Source organism: Alligator sinensis, unplaced genomic scaffold, assembly GCF_000455745.1.
Source record: "Alligator sinensis unplaced genomic scaffold, ASM45574v1 scaffold76_1, whole genome shotgun sequence".
Taxonomy (NCBI): Eukaryota; Metazoa; Chordata; order Crocodylia; family Alligatoridae; genus Alligator; species Alligator sinensis.
Window position 1 is genome coordinate 4072332 of NW_005841865.1, and position 8148 is coordinate 4080479.

At 38.8% G+C, this 8148-nt stretch overlaps 1 protein-coding gene across 1 annotated transcript in view; it reads right to left on the reverse strand.

Moving 5' to 3' along the window:
• The window catches only part of SULF2 (sulfatase 2), a 201816-nt gene extending 194319 nt beyond the window's left edge, over nt 1-7497 (reverse strand). Inside the window, exon 1 of the mRNA XM_006016705.2 lies at nt 7407-7497. The gene's annotated coding sequence lies outside the window, so the exon portion shown is untranslated. The remainder of the gene's footprint in view (nt 1-7406) is intronic.
• Between the last annotated feature and the right edge of the window lie 651 nt (nt 7498-8148).

Consider the following 8148-nt stretch of genomic DNA (forward strand, 5'->3'; position numbering starts at 1 on the left):
TCAGCAGGGGTCCAATGTTGCCCCTGCTTTTCCTCCGGCTCCCCACATATCTGAAAAAGGACTTTTTATTGTCCTTGATGCTCAAAGGACGTATAATGTGAATGTGCCCAAGGGAGAGGACACCGAGTGCAGTTAGCTCAGCACTAAAACAACTAAATCAGAAACGGCCAGGCAATTCTTCATGGCATTCCATGGGAGGGGCCCGAGATGAATTCTTTTTGTGATCAGCACTCACAATTCAGCCTAAAATCTTGACTCCATGCATACTTACACATAGCACCTTGGAAAATGCTCACATTTTTTGAACTTGGCAAAAAATATATATATACATTTTTAAAAGCAGACAAGTATTTCATCCCCCAGGCCCCCTTATTTCTTAGGTTATAAATTGTGAAAGAGGAACAACATTTAGCTGACCTTAAAAAGGAAGCATATAAACACAACCCTCTGCCCTGATTGAGGTTTCTGAGCTTTACTGTAAGGACTGAAAAACCCCCAGTTTTTTTAAAGTGCTTTGTCAGTCTCAAAACACTTAAGTCGGGCAGTTTCTTAAGCAATTGTAATGGTATAAAATTGTCAGAATAGGTCTTTTTATGAAGATAACTATCCTCAGAGTGAAACACAACAACCCTCCTTCAGAGGTTTGACTGATCATGCTTTTTATTTTCTCTCATTATGCATTAGCGTTCATTTCATTTATCTGTCCTTTCTGCTGTAGATTCTAGACGCACACTGCTATGAAACCTTTTCCACAATGAACCACAGATGTTACTGCATGCTTGTTTCCATGATGGTTTGACTGTAAGCTGTCAATTCTTCACCCCAGAGGCACCTACACTATAGAGCAATCTGTTACAAACAAACACCACCCTTCCCCCCTCCCCAAACAAGCGCACCTGCTATTCTAGCGGGATCCAGAGCAACTGAAATGCTATCTTGGACAGTAGCAAATTCCGTGCCCTCGAAAACAAGAGCTTTTGTTCACTCGTCAGCCTTTGTAATACACATGTAGACAAATTTAAGAATTAAGCAAAGAGTTTTTTTAATGAATCGATACGTTCATTTGTCCATATCTGGTGCGTACCTTTGACCAGAGCTGGTCACATTCTTTGGTCACTGGCATAAATATATATCAGAGTTGGTTTTATTGATCCAAAGCTGCAGAGGCCTCTGCTAGAATGAGGGCCTCTGGTAGAATGAGTTCCTAGGAGCCTTTACTATCTTTATTCTTCACTTCATATAAGTGCCCAGCATCAAGTCTTAAGGTGCAAAAGTGTAAGGCACTACTTATCCAATAAATCAATTCCTGGCCACAACAATCTGCCCCACTAGGAACAAAGAGAGTCTACACAATAGTCAACAGGCTAGGGCCCTCAATAACCAAAGAGGGCAGCTAATTTAATAACAAAGGGCTCTTCACCATCAGTCCTAGGTTCCCAGATGTTCAAAATGAATAACAGCTTTAAAAAAGGCTGAGATTCCCTTAAATGTAATGGTCGAACCTACTCAGACAAACTCAAACCCAAGCCTTTCAAGGACTAAGGCATGCGGCCGGCTAGCCATTATTTCCTTTGGCCTACATTTATGTATTATTTAGATTTATATTCTGCCCTATCCAGAAAGCTGAGAGCCACGTGACACTGTTAGACTCCTTGCTTTATGTGTGCGCGCCATGGTAACACGTTTTGTTTTCTTCCCCCATTCTTATTATTATACAGAGTATCATGATCAGTGGTGGCCACCACACTTGTCCTACTTTTCACTGGTCAGTGCTTTACTGTTTTGTCATACAGCATGTATTGCAGTAAGCACTTTATTCTGTACCGTGGATAAAAAATTAAAAAGATTTCATGCTGGGAGTCAGGAAAATATTTAGTATGTTTTTAAATATTCTGGCCCAAGTTGTTATTTATGTGCCTCTGTTCTGTATGCAGTCATTGGAATTTCTGCACAGTTGCAATAAATTCACACATACTCCTCACTTTCCTCCATGCCTCTGTGGTAAATACACATGCAAATGATTCTATTTAAATTTTGGTTGTACCATATAAAATGGAAGAAAAACTATCTCCATCTCAATATGAGTAAAAATACAATTCAATAATGACCAAAGAGAAAAAACTTTTCTTTGCCCCACAAGAACCCCACCCTAACCTTCACACCACACTTTCCCACCTCAGTTACCACAAAACTCTGAACTTATCCCAAATAAAAATCCAGAAACCTTAACCAATTATTCCCAAGTTTAAATTTTTCCCCCAAATTCCACCACAATAGATGCTTATTCTAGCATGGGCTAAAGATAAACAAATTTGAGCTATTTGGGTCTAAGCACGACGGGGATGAGAATGAAATAAGCTTTTTCTTTGCATTAGTGCAATTATGAAAGACTGGGTTTCATTAAGGTAGTGACTCTTAAGAGCATCAGTCAGCCTAAGTAGTATAAATACAAGAGGGAGGGAGAAGTCCCAGGGGATAGGGAATAAGTCATCGTTATAGACTGCTGACTTTTGACCTCCATCCCAAATCTGACAGTAAAGATGCCAATCAATAATTCTGCCAGCTCTTCTTTGCATCTACCTACTCCCCATACAAGATTGCAGAGCTCCCAGAATCATGAAAAAGTATTACGATTCCGTACATAATTCACAAACAAAATCGTAAGTTAGCATCCAGGAATGCAGGAGGTTCAAGCACTTGATAGTGACTGATAGTGTCTCCTGTATGCTTCCTACAGGCAAAAGAAAATATCTTTGCAAGCTTTCAATCACTTTGATGGAGAGCAATTGTATACACCACTACTAATTAGCATATGACTGCAAGGAATATAATATTAAGCTATATATCTTTTCTTACAAGCCAAAAATACCCATTAATTGTGGCCTACAGGGCCTGTTGTTCTGAGACTCTTTGCAAGTGTACAGTGCACATGCTGAGTAGAGCTCTTACAAAAACATTACACAGACTGAAAAGAGTAAGAGTGAGATGTCTAAGGCCCCTGGCAAATGTTAAAATAACTTCACAACTGGAATCAGAGGATTTTATGCCCACTCAGAAATTGTGCTTCCTGCCATGCCAGATGTGCATGGAAGGACATGTGATTTTTGGGATAAGGGATAAAAATTCCTTTGATCCAAATCACGTGACTGCTGGTGCAAGTATCCCAGCATTGAGACCCAGTCCCCAATGTGATGTCCCTGCCTACCAATAACTTAAAAGGCAAGCCATGTGGCCCAGCATGGGGAGGAACTGGTTTCTCTATGCCAGGCTGCATATGCATACTTTAAGGTCCCAGGGTGCTGTGAGTTTGACACTGGGGAGCCTCTCCCTGATCTTGGGCTTTCAGCACCCTGGGACCTTAACAAAGCATGTGTGCAGCTGATCTAAGCCTTGGAAAAAAAAAAAAAAAGTCAGCTGTATAATTTGTCTGGGGAACATCCTGTAGCTATGAACTGCAACAGCAAATGAGTTGGCTATGAAGTGTATACTTGAGAGTGGTTCCCTTTATCATTCTAATGCTTATTCTTTTTAACTTCATCAAGTGTCATCTTATTCTTGAGCTATGGGACAAGCTTTGAGGCCCATCAGTTCCTCTGTTCACGTCTGTTCTTAGTTCTGACAACTCCTTCTAGTTTCCCCTCTCAGAGGTATCGAGTACGCACATATCTCCATGCAGATACAGTCCCATGCATCTTGCTGAAGACAGAAAAAAATATTCCAATCTCTGCTGCCTTCCCCTAAAGTCCCACATTCACCCTTTCTTTATCTCCCCTCTGTCTCTAATCAGGAATGCATAGCTGACAACCATCCTTCTTTCAATGCTGCATTAGCAGAGAACCAACATGTCAGACCCACAATATTAACCAATTCTCTTCTCTCTCCCGCTCACTACAAACAACTCCCTTCTCTTCAGCTGACAAATTAGAATCTTTTCTTCATATAGTTACAGTCTTTGCAGACCCTTGACAACCCAGTGAGAGGCCAACTAAATAAATCATTCAAAAGGAAAGAGCTGCTTAAGTTGTAAGTGACCTGAAACAGCTGGTAAAATTTTTAAATGCCCATACCCTCCTCAAGGCAATGAAATATTTGGTATGTGTAAATAGTGGCACTCCAAACCTGCAGGGGTACATGAGGACAGGGTTAAGAAGGAAGCATGGGACTGGGAAGCAGCAGGGATAATTAATTTTTCTTGAAGGGTTGCAATGCTGCCATTAATTTCCTTGTAGCATACAGAATGTTGGAACAGTCTCAATTAAAACTGATGTTCAAATGCCAACTGTGCTTGTCTGTTAATCGCATGCTTTGCATATTGATTTTAATATGTATGTATAATTACAGAGTGTAATATTGGTTTTGTGAGAACCTTTAAAAATGTGCTTGCTTTTCAAAATTCTTTCAGTAGTATTATAATGGCTTGAAAGACACAAACACATGCCTATCCACTGCAACTACTGTTTTTTCTGTGTGTAATAATAATGGTGATTACAACTTAAGTAAATGTTTATCCTCTGAAATAGAAGAATAATTAGAGGTGTCTGGTTCAGAACACTTTTTACACTAATATGCTAGTAAGGACAACAGCAGACAACATCGCAATGAAATTGGAATGTGCTTACATTACAAAGATGATACTTCACAGAAGTTACAAAGCTCTGTATGTATGCTCCCAATGCCTGATGCTAACTTTTTAAAATAGCTGTTTGGCTTGGTGTTGCAAATTACATTATAAATGTTAAAAGAAAGTAATGCTTTGATTTATCCATGACTCGTCTCTTCAATGGCAGAACACACAAAGCACTGTTGACAATCACTCTGTAGTTACACATCACTAGATAGCCCAAAGGCTCCCCCAAACTTTTCAGAAACATTATATCCTTTATTTTTGGGATGGGAGGTGATGGCAAGCAACAGGAGCAGAGCAGGTTGAAAGTTTGTGTAGAAAAATGGAAAAAGCACAGGAATGGGAGGAGTCTGGCTTTTGTGAGATGTCACAAGATTGTTAGCAGCTAGGCAGAACAAGTAGCTTAGCTTTTAGTTACATTAACAAAAACAGATTTGTTAATACCAATTTTAATCATAAATATACAATAAAAAGGTATAAAAGAAGGTAATAGAGCAGAGCCAGACTGAAAAATTTATGGGTTACAATATGGTAAATATATAAAATTATTTTTCATTCTAATGAGATCTACAGTCGTTTTGAGCAGGTTGTGTCAGATCCCATGTATAGATAGCTATGCTCTTGTGGGAAGAATGAGATTTGTGGTCTTGTTCATTCTTTGAAGAAAGAAAAGGAAAATGGATCTCTCCATTAGCGGAAATTTTTAAATACTGAGCTAATGAAAAAAAAAATGTGGCTCCTCTAACAATTTACAGCCTGTCCTATACTCCTTAGGTGTATTTGTGTTACTTGCACAAAGAATAAGGGCCAAAAAAAATAATCAAATCAAATAAGATTTCATCCATTTCTATTCTTTTTTATTACGCTCCACTGTATAATGCTTCATTTTAGTTACTATTTGTATCATCATATGCTATGTTTTGTTTTAAAATCTGTTTAAACTGGTAGAATGTATAATCTTATTGTACCAATGCCAATAATCACAAATACACATACGCCTCACTCCAAAAGGGATGTGGCCAGCCTGGAGAGGGTTCAGAGGAGGGCCACCCACTTGGTGAGAGGGCAGCAGGACAGGCCCTACGAGGAGAGACTGAAGGACCTGAACCTGTTCAGCCTCAGCAAGAGGAGGCTGAGGGGAGACCTGGTGGCTGCCTACAAGCTCATCAGGGGAGATCACCAGCAAATGGGGAGAAAAGGGCTCTGCCTAGCACCACCTGGGGTGACAAGAAACAATGGTAATAAGCTGATGGAGAACAGGTTTAGGTTAGAGATCAGAAGGCAATATTTTACAGTTAGGGTGGCCAAAATCTGGAACCAACTTCCCAGGGAAGTGGTCCTCGCCCTTACCTTGGGCAAATTCAAGAGGAGGTTGGACGATTACCTGTCTGGGGTCTTGTGAACCCAGCATTCATTCCTGCCTGTGGCAGGGGGTCAGGCTAGATGATCTGTTCAGGTCCCTCCTGACCCTAGCTACTATGAAACTATATTTTTATTAATATAATGTTGTTGACAATTTGATTGTATTAGGCAAAAGCTGTAAATAAATTACTACTACATTATAATGAGCTATATTAGGTTATTTTTAAAAAACACTTTAACTGAAAAAATAGGCTCTGAAATGATCTAATGAAAAAGGAAGTGGCTCCATTCCTCTTTATTCTTCTATCCTTATTAACTGCAACTAGATAATGCTAGACCAATTATCCTCAAAACCCAAATAGCCAGTCACCAAAAAGTGCCCTCCTTTTAGTTTACAGTTGACAAGATGAACCGATGCACTCCTCTCAACCAGTTCACATGACAGCATTTCCTCCCAACCCGGAGGAGATACAAGCTAATGAGCACATTGTGCGGGTGTGAACTTTAGCAGCTTCAGATTTTCTAAGTACCAAAACTGAAATGCACCCCCTGCAAAAAAATTATTTACAGAAATGGGATAATCTGAGCTAGATAGGAGCTGTTCCATTTAGAGACCCACCACAATTTGGCAGGACAAATTAGCCAGCACACCATGGTCCATGCTGCCATAGCAAGACTGTTTTGTGTAACCAGGCTGCCTCATTTAATGCTAGGTATATACTATATACACTTGAAGGAAAGAAGTTGAACCTTCTCTAAATAGATCCCATAGCTTGGCAACACACACACACATTTCTTTTGCAAAGGAATTTTACTCTTGACAGCTTCAGAACATGCTCCAAGTTCCACATCTTGAACAAAACTTTAAAAGAAATGGAAAACCTCAAGACGGTGAGATGTGCATGATGAAAACAGGAGTTTATTGAAGAAAATTGGCTGGTCAGTCTTATAATTATGAAGTATAATATTGCTTTTGTGAAAACTTTTCAAATAGCACGCTGCAAAAATTACTAAACATTTGTTATAGCCTCTCTCTCTCTCTCTCTCTCTCTCTCACACACACACACACACACACACACACACACACACACACACCTCTGTCTTCACCAACTTTTAATGCAGAAACCAGAGTTTAGCAACTCATGTATGCAAAATTAAAATTTGATGGGGAGAGGGATAAAAAGTTATTTTTTTCACTAATTAAAAGAAGACACCGCATTCATATGAAAGGAAACTCCCCTACTGCGTTATGCATAGATACTAAAGTATTTAATATTCAATAATGGAGATTTTCTCTATTGTAGTCACAAGAACTGCACAAGTTCTTAAATTATAACTGAATCAAACATTCCCCATTACATATATTTGCTGTATTAGGTCTCCATATTTATAGTTGCTAAGGATGGAAAATATCTATTACCTAATCCACTACTGTTGGGTGCAGGATTGTTCTCCAGAGCTTTGTCCAATCCTCTTAGATGACCCCACAGAGAAAGACTTTTACTTCTTCCTTAATGTAATTAAAAAAAAAAAAAAGGCAGGCTGTTATTTCTCTAGTGTTTACAAATATTTAGGCCATTTAAATTTCTATGAAGCAATTTAAAAAGTTATATTTTTGTGTCAATGTATATCATAATTTTTTTTTGTATTTGACAGTCAATAGACTGTTCAGAAAGAAGCTCTGAAGTTAACCATTTAAAAAAATATATTTTTAAACAAAGCCCTTAAATTTTGTTAATTTATGTATATCGTTCATGTTCTAAAAAACTCAAATATTTTATTCCTCCCTCTGTTTACTATTAAAGTATAGGGAAAAAATGTTTGGAAAAAAAGTGTCACACTCTTCTGGGTAACAGCCTATTTTTACAACCTTAAGGTCAATTATTTCTAGTTTAAACCATTCTGTTTTGTCACCAATTGTTTTAAATGACCACGTAATACTAAAAAACCCAGGGGGAATGGTGAAGGGCCATGGCCACTGAAAAGACTTCCGCGCTTTAGACTTGTGATGCATGATTACAAATAAATCGGACCACACGATTTAGCTGACACAAAGCCAGCTTGCATGATGCCTATTAGGTAAGGTTTGGGGAAATATGCAGAATTAACACAAACCAGAAAGGGGCTCTGGCACAGGCATGTCACTGCATTCTCTTTTATTA